We start from the raw sequence: 16,653 nt of genomic DNA, 5'->3' as shown, positions 1-16,653 counted from the left end.
TTTTGGTAAAATTTCAAGTCTTTTATTTTTTCAGGTCTTTTATTTGATAAATAAATAAAAGCAATTTAGAATATTTATTGAACAAAACAAAGCCATGGCTGTAGAGATAATTGAGATCTTAAAGTAGTTCATTATGGAATATGCATTTGGACCATCGCTTGATGAAATTATCGGTATGTACTGCATGCTCAAAGCTGTATTAGAGTACAATTATACACATGGTTGTCAATTTCAGCAAGTCATATATGCCAAGGTCTTAAAAATATTTTGTTAAGAGTCTGAAAAATAGTGCAAATTTAGTTGACAAATTAAAATTAGACGAGCATTCGATTTTGAATCTACAAAAGTTGGAGGATGCAAAAACTTTCCTTTTCTTTACATGGATTTAAGGGATTACTTACATGCCAATTGGTAAAAGGAAATGGAAAGAGCACTGCAATGACAACCTTGGACTATTTTTAAACCAAATAATCAAAGAACCCTTTCTATGCAATACATAATTGACGAAGCTACAAAAATCACAAACATATTCTGGTGGACTGTAGGCCTATCCGAGATCATAATTCATCTAAGTGATGCTGCAAGCTTTAATGTATAAAAGGATCCATCGCGCAAAAAATATTGAACCATTTGGAGGTACTTAATTTTTTCTTGAACTTTGATTGAGTGTAATTAGATTATCAAATTTTTTAATTTTTTTAATTCAGATTATGAACATGGATTCTGTTTGGTTGCCATAATGGAGTGGTCACGAAATATCAAATGACTTGTTGCATAAGAGGGTGATGTGGATAAGTTTTTGTCTCTCGTTTTCATCTCTTCAATTAAGGTTTCAACTTTCATTTTCATCCAAATCCCAACTCTCCGTGGTGGTGCGGTCCTTAGACGACAAGCGACAATCAATTGACAATGGTAGGAAGAGAAAGAAAAGAGGAGATGGATTACGTAAGAAAAGATGGCTCAAGAAATTGGACCTAAGCAATTTTATATTTTTTTTTCATATTTGTTTTTTTGTTTCTTAGTTTTTTGAAGCCATAATTTTTGATTTAAGAAAGAAATATCGAATGATTTTAATTTGGAGGAATGATATGTATTTATTATTAGTTATTTTCTTTTACTTTCTCCCACAAGATATTTAAGAAGTTGGATCGGTACAAACTAAGGTATGAGATTTTCATGGATTTACTTTTCAGAATTCTTCATTCCTTATCTTAGGTTTCTTGGGTTCCTTAATCTTAAAAAAAAAAAAAAAAAAGAAGAAGAAGAAGAGAAGAGAGAAGTGTCTATAATAAGTTACCATATCATGTGCTTTGAATATTATTGTATAGATAATCAAGTTTTTTTTTAAAAAAAAAAAACCTTTCAAGAGCTCCTAGGTAACAGGTTGGAACTCATTATCATATTTCTCTACCTTTATTTTTTTTTTGTTCTTAATTTTTTGATTCCATTATTTATGTTTGGGATAAGAAGAAAAAAAAATTTTAGTTTGTAAGAATTAAAAATACTATAATAATTAATCTTTTGCTTCTTTATTTGCTTTTTTTTTTTCTTCCTTTTGCTGCTCATCTCATGGCCATCACTTGTCTCTAGTTGCTGGATGAAAAGAAGGGATGGAATTACAAAACTAAAGCCTTAGCAAAAAAAAAAAATTTCAAAATTTTTTTTTAATATCAGTTAAGAGAATGATAAATTATCAATTTTTAATATGCCACGGCACGTGATCACATCATTATGATATCCAAACAAAATTCATAATCAAAATATGACTTAAAAATTTTTGAAAGTTTGATAATCTGATTATGCTGAATTAAAGTTAAAAAAAAATAAAAATCTTTAAATAATTTAACATTTTTTGTGTGATTAATTTCACATAAAATAAGTCATTACCTTTTTTTGCCAGGTTTAAAAACCTCAAATAAATAGTTGTTCTTTTCAAGGAGCACTTTTACATTATGCTTCTTGAATGCAATCCCTCAAGTGCAACCAATAACTATCCTAATCAATCAACATAGTACAGTGCCCAGACGATGCAGATGACATATTCTGATGGTGGCATGTTGATCAGAATGCTGCCTAAAACTCAAAAATGTATTAGCCAATTCAACTATATTCGTTTTAGTTTCAGTTTACACACACCCATGGTTATAAAAGGAAATAGCATTTTCTAATTGTGTGGATGATTTTAAAAGTATGATTTCACGAGAAATATTTGCCTGCATAATTTATTGCCCGATAACGGAAAAAATGGGGTTTTTTTAGCCGGCTTATATGGCCATCATGCTTTCATATAAAAAATAAAATAAAATAAAAATTACAGTAAACGGACTGATCTAACATTAATGGACTACCCAACTTGGCCTAGTTTGTGCCATTCCATGAGGTTGTAATCGCCACCGACAAAGTGGCAGTCCAGACCGAGAAACGGAGACGTACAAACCGCGCCGCAGCCACGCAAATCCTTCTCGACGGAAGTCCGCGGAGGCCTCCGCGTCGTCGGTACGCGCAAGGCGCGGCTGTAGCAGCCAATCCAAGAAGACGAATGAATTGCTAGTAATGTGCCATTGGCGGGTTGCTTTTTTAAAAAAAAGGGAAAATCAGAAATAACTCTCTATTTCTTACTCCCTCGTATATACTTAGATGCGGGAAAATCCCGTTCAGGTCTTGGCATTCGTGTCCTCTTCTCACTTTCTTGAAAGCACACAAATAATAATAAAAAAATAGACGGGAGGAAAGAAACAAGAAAAAGGAATGGAGCAGACAGCCTCAGCGGGGCCAAACAGCTGACAGCGACACTGTCTCTCTTTGTCCTCCGTCTTTCTCTCTCTTGCTCTCGGCTCTCCGCCTAAAAAGCAAGCAAGCAAGCCAGCCAGCCAGCCAAAGAAGAGAGGGAGGGGCTATAATTGTGTGTGTGTGTTTTTTTTTTTTTTTCAGTTAGGGTTTCTGAATGAGGGAAGGGGTCTCTTTTTTTTATCTCTGCTTCCCATCCCCCACCAGCCCAAACGTTGTCGGTGATTCGGACCCATGGAGGTGTTCCGGGCCCCCATGGCCATGGGCCCCTTCTCCTCCTCCTCCTTATCCACCTCTCCTTCCATTGGAAGACGTCGTGCGCGGAGAAGAAGAAGGTCCGTATGACAACTTCTCTTTTCCCTACCATCTTCGTTTCTCTTTGCTTGCACTTTCATAGATGGTTGGTTGCATTTTCGATTTATTACTTCTTCATGGGCGCAGAGAATGGTTGGTAATGGGTTTGATTTCTTACGAATTACTAGGATTTATCGTTGGATTGGAGCATATGGAAGATAGGATGGTGTTGGGTTTGGTAGTTCTTAAAATAAAGAACATTTTTGTTAGTTTGTTGGATGGCATTAGTGCCGGCATTGGCAGAGACAATAGTATACTAATAAACAGAGAAAAAACTTGCCGAATGGTACACACGACGCTAAGGTATTTTTTTTTAATAAAACAGAGAAAAGAAAAAGTGTTAGAAGGAAAAGTAAGTACGCCAAGGTCAGACACTAGAAGTAAGGAGGGGGGAAATGGGATTTTGGGAAGTGGAGTTTCACTGTATGCCACTAGGAAACTCCATTTTTAGTGGAACAAACGCATCATCTTATTTATTATCACCACCTCACAAGGTTTTTTTTTTTTTAAAATTATATATATATATTTTTTAAGAAAAAAATATTTATTGATTCCATTTACGCCTTTTTATCCCTCTGTCTCTGGTTTGAACTTCTATAAATCATGTCCTTTGACTATGTGATGTTTACTTTTAGGTATTTATCCTTTTACCTTTATCTCTCCACCTTCCTTTAGATTTGATGGTGACCACGAGCTCCTTGCAGCCAATCTTCTGCCCTTAAGTACCATAGCAGACGCCCTGCAGCCACCTCCTCCATATTTGTTAAACATGATAAAAAACATACATGCACAGAAAAGTAACTACTTTTGCAAACTAATAAACATCGATCACTATAAACTTAAGCTGTAGAGACATTTACTTTTGGAAATAAATAGAAGCTTGGCACAAGAAAATAAATAAAAGTATAAACTTATGTAGTATGTGTAATAGTAGCTCATAAATGTATGTAGAAATACCGTGAATCATAAATGTATATGCACTGTAGCGGAACTTTTCTTTCAAAAGTAAATGAAAAGTTCAAGAAGACAGATCTAACTTGAATTATAATTTCTAATATCATATATTAAAGGTATTAAAATGAGCAGAAGAGTAAAATTTTATTTATCTCATAGTGCTTACTTTGAGCATTACTGAAGGCACTTGAGAAATGCAATAGCTGAGGTGTGATCACCTAGGGATGATTTATGGGGGAACTGAGGAAAGGGGGTTAAATTTTTACCAGCGCCTTTAGGATTGTTTGTTGTCTTGAACCTTATGGGATAGAAATGATCAATTAAGATTAGGGAGAAACAGAGGACCCATCAACTTTCCATTTTTTTTTTTGGATGGCAAAAGATAGGAGGGACTAGATTCTAAGGGATATTATGCTAAAAAGTTGCTTTCTAGACTTGCAAATAAAAATCAACAAGCAGTGAGTGCAGAAATCTGCATTGCATTCTACTAGAAAAAAGATCAAATGGTAAATAATTGAATATAAAGACATGAAGAAAATACAAGAAAGCATTAGAGATCAATGAGATATGAGCACTTTTCTGAATTCCATTTAGCCCAAGCAAGTTAACCTGTTCGACGCATCATCATGGGTGATCCAGTTTTGGGGGCTGGATTTGCCTAAAAATTTTTCAACATGTTCACTTGGAGCAGTTTGACAATTTGAACTCCTTGGTGTCAACCTGTGATTGAATGCTATAAAAGATAAGGAAAATGGAAATTCCATCTCAATAGTTGAAATTCCCTCTTGTCGGGTCCCTTTATCTAGTCCAATCACCGTCAAGTTTTTTGCTGATGGTGTCCAGACCATTTGGTGCTCAAATTTTGTAAATAGCCATTTTTGTCACCCTCTCTCTCATTGTTGATGATGGGCCAAGAGGATGAGAGAGTGGGTTGATGGGGTAAATACATGTGAGAAATAGTGAATCTGGCAGGTCATCGAGAAATGGTGGATCTTGTAGCCCGATGAAGCAAGCTAGTATGCCCTCATGGTTGTTGCCTTCTAGCATTTGGACAATGATACCACTAGCAGGCCCCATGATAATTTAAGGGTGAAGGGGGGTCAAACTGCTACTAGCAGTGTTGCCTAGGGCAGTAGAGCTAGGAAGGAGAGATCTCAAATGGTGGATGGGAGGATCAAAGCAGATCTGGGTAAAGCTAATAGTGAGGGCTTTTGGAGAAGGAAAGGACCCCTTGAGCCTGTTGATGCATGGCTTATGATCTAGCCACCATAAGTGCCATGGTGGAGGTCAAGATTGAGGGATGGACGATGCAAACTACTCAAGACTGAAGTGGACAAAAAGGCTTCAATTATAAAAGAAAAGTTAAAAAGGTAAGCCTTCCATTTGTCAAGGGGACCAAGAATATTTTAAAAAATCTGTCAAGGATAAAGAATTAAATTCTAGTAAATATAAGAATTGTGTATGTTTTGCCGTATGTCATGTACTTTTTCTTAACCCTTTCAAAGTTTCTAGACAAAAGATATATCTTGTACTTTAGCTTCAGCTACTACACTTTTCTAGCCTTATAACTCAACTTTTAGCTCAAGTTTTTCCTTTTTTAATTAATTTATTTTTTGTACTCACTACAACATTTGGATATATGCATTATGCAATGAAGCTTAATATTTCCTGTACTTCTAAGTTTCTTCACTTTGTTTACGTTGTTTATTACAAATTAATGCAACATATTATTTGCTTAGTTAATAGCTTGTTTCATACAGTTCTTAAATATCAAGTTGCCTTTTTTTTTTAAAAGCAAACTAAAAAAAAAGGATGTGAACCTTTGGTTATTGTTGAATCTTGTGAGCATATGGTGGCGGTTGCTTAATAAGTCAAAGCCTCCTACAAGCCTTGTGAAATCCATAATATATGCTCAAGTTTGCAATGGGTCAGAGTAAATTCCTCCTGTGAGCGTAAAGCTTTTTCATGCTTGCAAGCAGTTGTCCCTTTGCTAAGAAAAGCAACAAGTGCCAACATTCCTTTTACATATTAGATTCTTGGATATGCACATCCATCTTGGAAAATTTGTGTTGACACATATTTGCATGTGGGAAATGTCTCAAACACTTTACATATTAGATTCTTGGATCATGGATTCTTAAGACTGTTGGAGACTTGGGTTCTTCAGAAATAGAATCTAACATGTTCCTCACATAAATCTCATGATAATTAAAATGGGGTTTAATTGTGCTTTAGAGTTTGTTCAATAAGTGAAGGCATCAAAAACTTGGTGAAAAGTAGTATGATTTTATGCTTGAACAAGGTTTGAAGTTCTGATCAGGAATATACATTTAGACAATCAATCTTGTATTTTGCGATTCATGCTGGTGACTACCATTTAATTTCCATCAGTCATTTCACCAGCATTGTACTTTTTAGGCATGCTTGTGAGTTGTGACCTTCTTTAGTATGAACCAAGAGTGATATTCTTGTGGTTCTATGAATTAATCAATTTCTAATAATTTAGGGAGCTAGGTGTTGAACTGGTCATCCCTGGAATGGTGTTGAAACATAATTGATATGTTGTAAATATTCAATTTAGGGATGTCTTGTATCCAGATTGAGAGATGTTAATCCTTTTTCCTCTCGTCTTGCTTACGGAGGGAAATGAGAAAACAATGAGTCCCCACATTCATGTAGCATTTGATTATGCCTTATTGTCAGAACTGGTAGGTGAGTATTTGCTAATAGTGTAAATTTGCTGGACTCGAAGTGCATCCTAATATTTGAATAAATAGAGGGTTTTGGAGGGAGTGGGGGGGTGGGCTGGGGTAGGAAAACAAAAACCCATTTGAGCCCACCGATGGAGGCTGGGCATTAGATTGCCAATGAGATTCCAAATTGGTTCTTTATTTCCTCAAAGTCACCATAGGAAGTATATGTGGCAACAAATGCAGCATACAACAAAGATAAGCACTACCAGTCGACCGAGAGATGTGAGCCAGAAGAAGGAGAGTGGAAAATGGGGAAATAATGAAACTTGAACAAATCTCCAAGTCTTTTGGTTCTTTTTGGGAAATATGGTGTTTATTCACGACAACACAGGTGTGCATCTGAGACCTCTCCTATAGAGAGATGAGTTAGCTGTTACATAATGTTTCAGTTTCGTATGTGGTTTGCTAGATATTTTGGATCTATTGGGTTTTCACATAAACAATCATAAATATGTTATGGGGGGCCTAAAAGTTTGAAAACACGAATAAGTTCAGTTCAGAATTTTATTTGTTTACATACAACTCATGAAAAATTTCACTAAATAGTAACTCTATTCTTTTAAGATTGCATACTTAGAAAATAATTAGAAAAAAAGGTTGCCAGATATGTGATAAAGCTACTAGAATTGTAATTAATCTCCTCTAACTTGTTTCAGTGCCCATGTAACTTGTTTTGGTAGCTTGATGGATTTGACATGATTTCTCATTACATTGTTTTCCAAGTTTTAGTTTTAGTCAGTTACTATAAATGGTAGCTCCTATTGTTTTCCTTCTTCCTTTCTTAGTCCTGTTATTAATGTTGAATGAAAATGGAACTTGGATACTTCGTTTTCTAGAAGTTGCATTGAGTCATAGCAAAGAGTTAACTTGTCAGAGATTTGGGAGTCTTGATGCAACTCTTTGACAATATTTCTATGGGCTCCGGCTCGATGACTTAGTGATCTTGCAAAATTTTTTATGGCCTGTGGAATACAGTACATGTATCTATGAAAAAACATGGCCAACATTTTTTATTTCTGCTAGCTTTCCGAATCATGTAAATTGTACCCTTTTTTATATTGGTTTTTCCTCCTAACGGAATTTTCCTCACTTTTAGGTATGAAGGTGATTTGAGCTGCAACAATCATGCATTCTTGCGTTGATCGCTAGATTCTCTTGTCCTTGATACTGAAAGTGGATATATGGCATTCGGCAAGGACATGTTTAATTTGGAGAATTAGGGAATGAAGCCATTGGTCCGGGAGCATATGCATATATTTTTGTATAATAATATTGACATATCCAGTGAATGATTGAGGCAATTTTATATATATTTAATTTCAATTTCAGTTAAATGACTAATTCGGTGCAGCCTAATTCTGTTTTTTTACTTATGTTTATGTGCACTACACAGCTACAAGTTCTTCTAGTATTTCACCTGCCACCCCATGCATCAAACTAGTATTTTCCTATTTTCTTAGCTCGGTATTCAAAGCCATAAAGCCCCATAATTTTTGTGCGGTGCTTTGCGCATAAATTGGAAGTAGAATAATTTACGGTGATGGCTATTTGCATGTCGGCCAGGTGGTGGGTGGTATTTCTAGAATGGATCAATAAGCTGGCAGTTTGTATCGATGCAGAAACAAGTTGGTACTTCAGAAGCAAGCTTCAGGAGAAAAGAGGTAATTAATTTTTCTCTAGGGATGTACACTTGGCCAAATGGGTGGGGAAAATTTTCAACTTTATGTGCTGTTTTTACCGTCATTATTACAGGGATCACATTGGTTCAAAGGTAACTGGTACCCGTGTTTTTTGCTGTTCCTTTTCCCAGTTTGATTGCCAGCTTGCTTGGTAAAGTTCAATGTGATGAAGAGATCAGTTTTCTAGCCTTTTTTTATTTTTGTCACCTTCATCGTCTAGCTTATGAGATTTTTATCACCGATCAACACCAAGTAGAACGAGCTGCTGCGTAATTCGAGATATGATCCCATATAAAATCGTGAGCGAGGATGGTTTTGGCTGACATGTACGTTGGTCAAGTCAACTTGGTTTCCTGCGCACCATGTCGTTTCTCTTTAGATCCACGCCAGTCGCAACACAGTCTGCTGTACCATTATGCATTATTGGACCCCTCGCATCATGATCGAGAAATTGGGAATCCGCTGAGGGCATCGTGAGGATATAACAGGACAAACACGAACGAGACGAGGTGATGGTAGGTTGGTGGGTGGAACAGTAAAGAGGACAAAAGGGGAGAAGGGTGGCAGTGTTTAGCGTGATAAGCTATATAGATTTTTACCCTCGCTCTTTGCCAGCACTCTTTGTATATGTCTTGGATGCTAGGGTGGAGCAAGACGGTAGGAGTCTTGCAACTTGTATTGCTTGGCTGATATGATCTGCACACATTGAGCGCTTATTTCAAAAGGATCATAAGTCCCTTTGGCAACTTACATGCACAGTACTTTAATTTGTTGTGGACGCAACATTCAATCATCAGCAAAATTGCTTTGATACTTCGTTCTGGTACTGGGATACTATTTGTCAGTGGATGCTGACTTCTAAAATTCCTAAAAGTGTGCAGTGGCGACCTCCTCCTACTAGAGTATTAAAATTACATTTTGATGCTTTGGTTGTATCTAGCGCCAAACTGCAGCAGGTTATGTAATTTGAAATGAAGTGAATCAACTGATCCGAGCTGGTGGTAAATTGTTACTACCCTCCTTGGTGCCTAATGTTGAACTTACTGTAGCTTGGTTGAGCTTACGAATTGCAAAACATGAGTTGGATGCACAAAAAATTTAGTTGGAGGGTGATTCTAAAACTGTTGTTTCTTGGTTATCCTCTACATCATCACATAAAATGCAGCATAATCCAATGTTAAGGGATCTGACGCTATGGAAAAAATGAAACTGAGGTTTGTCATATCTCACGTGCTTTTGTGAAGCGAACGGGGCAGCTGATTATGTAACCAGACAGGCATTGTGTGGGGACTCTATGTGGCAGCTTGGGGACGTCATTGATATGGATTTTGGTGCTATTCTTAGAGCAAATGGGTATTCTATTGCTTTTTTTAGATATGTTGTGGCATGATGAAGATATAACCATGTATGCATGCCTTCTTTGGCTGTGCGTGTTTGTTTGTTGCACTGTGATTCCCTTGGGTAGTTCTTTGATCCTTCACGGCCAACATCAGCAGTGTCAGATAGCTTATTGCTCTGACAGTTCTAGAACTATTTGTTGCATGTTTCTAGTCCAGATTCTTATTTATAGTTCTATCTTGCTGCTGTTATATGGTACTCTCTAAACATCTGATGTCTATTGGAAGAATCATCCAATTTTTACTTGTGTATGGGTAGGGTTTATGGTTTATTATGATCACAGCTATTCTTTCAGTAATCCTTTGCTCATATAGTATTCACTTCTATGTTAATAGTTGTACATCAAAGCATTGTAGCACTGCTTTCCGGATGACACTTCGGGATTATATGGACTTTGCTGGTTAAGTTTTATGTTGTTGGGCATTTCTTTCTAACTGGACTCAGGTGCTGACACAAAAAAGAATTAATCATCATCCCTTATTAAATTATTAATTGCACCTCATGGGGGTTGGACATGGCTCAAGATTAATTTTTCTACTTGGGTAGATGGTGCTGGTATTTGCTATGTTGCATATATTAACTGGACTATGAGTGCCCTTGTTTTATTGATTGCTGTAGGATTATTAACTGTATGGGACTCAGCTAGTCTAATTACTCTACGTTGTGCGAGAATATTTGCAACTGTTATTATGGTTTTTTCTCCTGTGATCTACTGGTTCAGAATGTGGGTTACTATGAAACCTGCTAATATTTTCGTCAGCCATTTTACTTCTTTCATGATCTATATATTTTGGCTGTTGTCTATTTGGCAGGTCGGTTCTCTCAATCAATAATGCGTTGGTTCAACCACTTATGTTACCATCCTTTGCCTACTATGATCTGGAGCCTATCAGTGGTCCTCTTATCCTCTCTATTGTGCTTTGAAGATGCTTCACAGCTCAATGTCATACCATCATATATATCAGGCTCGAAGGGGAAGTAGGCATTCATCAGTACAGGTGCCAGTGGATTTTCTATAATCTTAAGATCTGCTTGCTGGTGTCCGGCATTTCTACAAAGAGAGGAGCTTTTCATGAACTGTTCAAAACCCAGTTGTGTTCTTCGTCAGATGTCTCACGGTTTCCATCCTCTGGAGCTTTCAAATGGGCTATTGCTGTCGAAGGGGAGATGTTGGGTTGGAGACACTGGCACAGGGAAGAAAGGTATCAGTAGTTGCCTGTTTCTTTGTTGATGCTCAATTGGAAGAACTGTCTATATTTCTACAACTGTGGTCATGGGACTTATTGGAAGAACTGTCTATATTTCTACAACTGTGGTCATGGGACTTTATATGGAGCTGCTTCAGAATCAGTAGGTTGGACGGGGTGGTGGACTTCACCTGCTGGTTTTTAGACTCTTTTCTTTGTTTACGGGCAATGTGCTGTTATATCAAACAAATTTCTAGATACCTCATTGCTTTAGGTTGCTATTGGTATCGATTAACTCCACAGGTCACTATATGCTTCCATCCCACTGTCTTGCATTTCATCTGCGTGTATACTCAGACAAATGTCAGTGGAACCACTTATTATCTCACTCTATATATTCTTTGGGTTCTGTTTTGTATAGAAGATGATCTTATTATCTATATCCTAATGATGCACTGTTTTGCTTCACTTTTTGAGACTCGGTTGCTGCTTATCATGTTGTTCAGCAGCACTGGTATAAAGCTTGTCAGATGAATTATGTATTAATGAAACCTTCGGACCATGTTCTACGAGAAAATTATTAAAAAAAAAAAAAACCTTCTCATGAGTGCGCATGCAGCATGACCGGACCGGACCGGACCCAAACCTCTCTGGTGCATGCGATTTTGGGCTCGTTGTTGGGTTTTGACCGTCTGAAGTCAAGCCAGCTTTCGTTCAACCCTCGGGACGAGCCTGGGCTGCCTGGACCGAGATTTCTTCGTCCCTCCCAAGTTCAGGGTTTTTGGAGCAGCAGCAGACAGAGGCGAGCAAGGCGGCGGCAGAAGGCCACTTTCCTCCTCCTTCCCCTCTCCTCTTGTCATAACTCTCCTCCTCCTCCACCTCTCATTAACCAATCAATGGCTGGCTCTACAGCGACCGAATTATCTTTGTCTTCCCGGATGATCGGCCGGGAGACTGTGGGGAAGGCGGTGGACGCCCTCCTCAAGTGGATGCGGGCGCAGGCGAGGGCGGGTGGAAGCCCTCCTTGACCCAGACGACGACCTCCTCTACATCGTGCTCACCCTCAAGCGCATCCCTCCCAAGTCCCGCATCAAACCCTACCGCATCCCCCTCCCCTACCCCCTCCACGAGCTCGCCTCCACCTCCGCCTGCCTCTTCCTTGACAACCGCGATCGCTGCGGCCGCCGTCGTTCCTCCGCTTCGCTCATCACGGCCGCCGCCGCCCTCGACCGCGCCCGCTCCCTCTCCCTCCCCCTCGCCGACGCCATCCCCCTTTCCGCCCTCGCCACCGACTACCGCCCTTTCGAGGCCCGCCGCCGCCTCTTGGACTCCCACGACCTCTTCTTCGCCGACCGCGCCCTCCTCCCCCGCCTCCTCGGCGAGCACTTCTTCAAGAAGAAGAAGTTCCCCCTCCCCCTTGAACTCTCCCGCTCCGGCTGGTCCGAGCAGCTCCGTGCCTGCCTCCGCTCCACCCTCCTCCACCTCCGCGCCGGCTCCTGCAGCGTCCTCAAGGTCGGCCGCCTCTCCATGTCCTGCGATCAGATCGTCGACAACGTCATGGCCGCCATTGAGGGGGCCATGGCGCATGTGCCCAAGAAGTGGGCCAACGTGCGCTCGCTTCATGTCAGGGCGGTCAACTCCGTCGCCCTCCCCATCTACCAGGCGGTACCCGAGCTGGGCCTGAAGATCGAGGTGCCTGCGCGCATGCATCAGAAGAAGGATGAGATGGAGGAAGATGCTGAAGAGTCCATCGGAGAAGGAGAGGTTGTTCAGGAAGAAGAGAAGCCAAACTTGAAGGAGAAGATGCGAAGGAAGGGAAGGAGGATCCACGAACTGCCATACACGGATGCAGACAATGATCTTGACCTTGGGTATGAAGAATTTTTAAATGGCGAGAGCGAGGACGAGGGCATCCTGGAAGAAGAGAGAGGGGAGGCAAGGATGGAGGAGACGATGAATAAGGGGAAGACACAGAAGAATAAGACAAAGGAGGGTGTGGAGGTCAGAGATGGAATTCAGAAGAAGAAGGGGAAGAGAGAAGATAATAATAAGAATGACAAGGAGGAAGAGGACAATGGAAATGGAAATGGTGAGTCAATGGTGGCTGTGGCAAAGAAGGAGCTAAAGAAGGATGGAAAGGTGAAGAAGGAAAAGCATATGGAAGGCAGGAATGTTAGTAGTGCTGTTGATTCAGTTCTAGATAGAAATTGTAATGCTGGTAAAGATGGTGATGTTGATATTCTTTCTGGAGAAGATGAAGAGGAGAAAGGGGGTGCAGGAAAGAAGATGAAGAAGTCAAAGAAAGATGATAAGATGAAAAAAGGAGAAGGGTAAGAGAAGCAAGAATGATGGTTGTGAAGATGATCGTGGGCACAAGGATGGTGGTGCAGAAGAAAGTTATAGTGGAAAGACTATAGAGAAGAAGGTGATGAGGGTGATCAAGGAGAATGCAAAGGTGAAAAAGGGAAAGGATGGAATGACAGACAAGAAAAAAGCATGACAAACAGACTGGAAGACAAGGAGGTGAAGAAGATCAAGAGGAGTAAGTTGAGACATGAAACTGATTGATGGATTTTTGAAGGAGCTAGATATCTATTTTCTTTTGATCTCAACTGGCGATCTTAGACTTGTTACTAATCAAGATTGGCTGTGTATTCATAGCCTATTCCTCAGGTTTTGGTATATCCTATCCAATTTAGATATTAAATTTCAGTTGCGGAATTTTTTTCCCCACTGAAGAAAGAAGCCATCTATTACATTTTTTCAATCATTTATCTTATATAGTTAGTTGAGATAAATTATGAAAACAGTTGGCAGCTACTGGTGCTTATTTGATGATGGTTAGTGGGCACTAATTATGTATGTCTTCAACTACTTTTGTAATGTTATTTGAGAGTGGGTTCTCATGTTTGTTGACTTGTTCATTTTTGATATATTTTTTTTCAATGCCATTGCATCCAAGGAGATTTCTAACTACGTGTATAATTTGAAAAAGTAAACCAACAATTAGCTGATAAATATGATTCCTTCATGTGACTCTACCAGTCCCTTCCTGCAACAAGCTTGTCAAGTTATCAGTGAACAAATTCACAACAATACTTCTTCAATCTATCCTAATTTAAAAAGGAGAAAAAAAAAAAGATGATTAAAAATTTATAAAAGTTCATAAAAGATTTATCTTGTTATTTAATCTTTTTCTATCCCTAAAATGAAAAGATAAAGTTGGGTTGTTTGAGGTTGGTCTAGCAACATCTAAAATGTGGTATTTAGTTGAAATTGTACTTTATAATGCAGTATGTTCGTTTAGAAGTCAAAAGGTTACTTCTTGTTAACCTTTATAAATGTGACCTAGATAAATTTAGCAAGTCTTAATGTACATTTTCTATCAAAGAAAAAATAGATACAAGAAGCCAAATAAATGAAGGAGAAGATAAAAGAGTTGCTTATTTCTTAGTTGTTATCTCACAATCTTTTTTCCTTAGATGAAAGGATTATGTAAGATTTACAAGATCTTAAAATTAAAAACTAGGAAATTAAAGAATTTGAAAGAAAGGAGAAATTAAATATTTAATGGATCTTCTAGGCTAGCATCAATGTATCTGCTTTAAATTTATCCTAGAACCAAAGAAAGGAGGAAGAAGCATTCAAATTTTGGCAGATTGTGGAACAAAAGGAAGGGAACAACTTATGGTGATGCTTGGTGGATCATATAATAATTAAAATTGCTTTGTATAAAAAATGATTTCTTTTTTTTTTTTATAGGTTTCTATTTCAGCCTGCTAGGAACTGATTAGTTGGGCAATCTACTCACCTATCTACCCAAGTTTGTCTCACTTGGAATCTTGAACCTTTACAACCATTCATTGCATATTTAGCATAAAAGAGTAGAAAAAATGGATATGTATAGGAATTCCCTTACCCTTGTTGGAGGAAAATATGAAAAAAATAGAAATGTACAATGTCCTTTGCCATTTGTCTTGGTAGTTTAGCCTGTAGGCTAGTGCAGACAACACAGGCATGGGTAGCCACTCTTGTAGGCCACATGGTCGCTAGCCTGCCTTCTGCAAACAACATAATGCAATGCCCATTCAGTTGGGTACTCGAACCACATCTACCCCAAATTCAGTGGGATTTTCAAAATATCAAGTGTATATACTGATGTTTCTGCCATTTTCTTAGTGCTCTGTGTTTCTGAGGGTTTGTGATGCCTTTGCCATTCTTCTTGGTACTACAGATTGCTTATCCATGTGGACATGCCAAACCAAACCTCAATTACCAGACATTTTCCATTGGAATAAGTACCTACATCCATCGCCCTTCTCCCTTGAGGCCATATCGACATGCAAACTCATACCTCCCACCATGCATCCCCTTTTCATCTTGTTCCCTAATTGAATAAGTAATGATATTAGAAATCCCAAATTACAATGTCTCCGCTTAGCTCATTATGATCTTAGTATCTACTCCCTGTGTTTGTTGTTTCCTAGTTGTCTCATTTGGTGTCTTATTTCCAGTTCCCCCTTTTAATCATGATGGTCAAAATTTCATGCCTATGCTTCCTTCCACAAGGTCATTTAGACATGTATCTTGTATGAACCCATTTGTGTGAGACACATGATTGGATATATTTGTGTATATTGTATTGTATCACTGGACCATGAAAATATTCACTATCACAAAAAAGCCTTTTTAACCAGAGGGATTATGTACTTAGTACAATCTGTGTCTGATGTTGCACTAGGTTACTCTTGATGCTCAGGTTCAAGTAACCTATGTGTGCCAGGGATATTACAACCAAACTTACGTTGCATATGTATTTTGCAGAACTGTCTTTTTATACTAATGTTGCTTTGACATTACAATGAAGGTTGGTTTTGTTGATATGATTTATATTTTTTATGTGGTACTTACTGGAAAGAGTCAAAAGGCAATGGACATCCTGATTTGTAGCATATAATGTGCTAAAAATTATCAAGCATGTATTTCCTAGGTCCAAAACAAGTGTGCTCATCTTTGTAGTTTGTCAATCTGTCTTCTAATGCGTATTGTATTATGTCATGCATCTTTTGATGCTAGCACCTGCTGATTTTGACATGATATACTGAAACATGCATTCCATGCTGAGCACTAAGATATATATATATATATAGACAATTCTTCAGAAGGTGGTGAGTCATATGCTTCTCAGCAATCACTTTCAGCATTATTATGTTACTGGAGTAGATTTGCTGATTATTGGCTTAGTTCAGACACAATATACCCTTCATAAAAGGAAACAAAAAAAATTGATTGACATACATACTTATCAATGGTTGTTTTTAAAGTTTGTGTGCTTTGGAAGGAAAGTGGCTTATTGCTCAGGACAAAAGTCATCAAATTGAGGGCAAGTTTGAAATGTGCAAATTTCTGTGTATATTTATCTTGTTTGATTGCTAATGATGTTCTGTTCATTGTTCATACTTTGGCATAAGTAGCAGATTATGCCTTGATAAAGTTGTGGTTTATATTGCTATGATTGTTTCCATCATATGTAGCTTCAAA

At 38.4% G+C, this 16,653-nt stretch overlaps 1 long non-coding RNA gene and 1 pseudogene across 1 annotated transcript; both read left to right on the top strand.

Moving 5' to 3' along the window:
- The first annotated feature begins 2,617 nt into the window (after positions 1 to 2,617).
- LOC109506237 (uncharacterized) lies at positions 2,618 to 8,182 on the top strand. The gene is made up of 2 exons (XR_002165448.3): positions 2,618 to 3,122; positions 7,945 to 8,182. It is a non-coding gene; the product is annotated as an uncharacterized lncRNA (long non-coding RNA).
- Positions 8,183 to 11,835: 3,653 nt separating this feature from the next.
- LOC105045861 (uncharacterized) lies at positions 11,836 to 14,036 on the top strand (annotated as a pseudogene).
- The last annotated feature ends 2,617 nt before the right edge of the window (positions 14,037 to 16,653 follow it).

The sequence above is a fragment of the Elaeis guineensis genome, chromosome 2, assembly GCF_000442705.2.
Source record: "Elaeis guineensis isolate ETL-2024a chromosome 2, EG11, whole genome shotgun sequence".
NCBI lineage: Eukaryota > Viridiplantae > Streptophyta > Magnoliopsida > Arecales > Arecaceae > Elaeis > Elaeis guineensis.
This window is presented reverse-complemented; position numbering and strand designations above follow the sequence as displayed.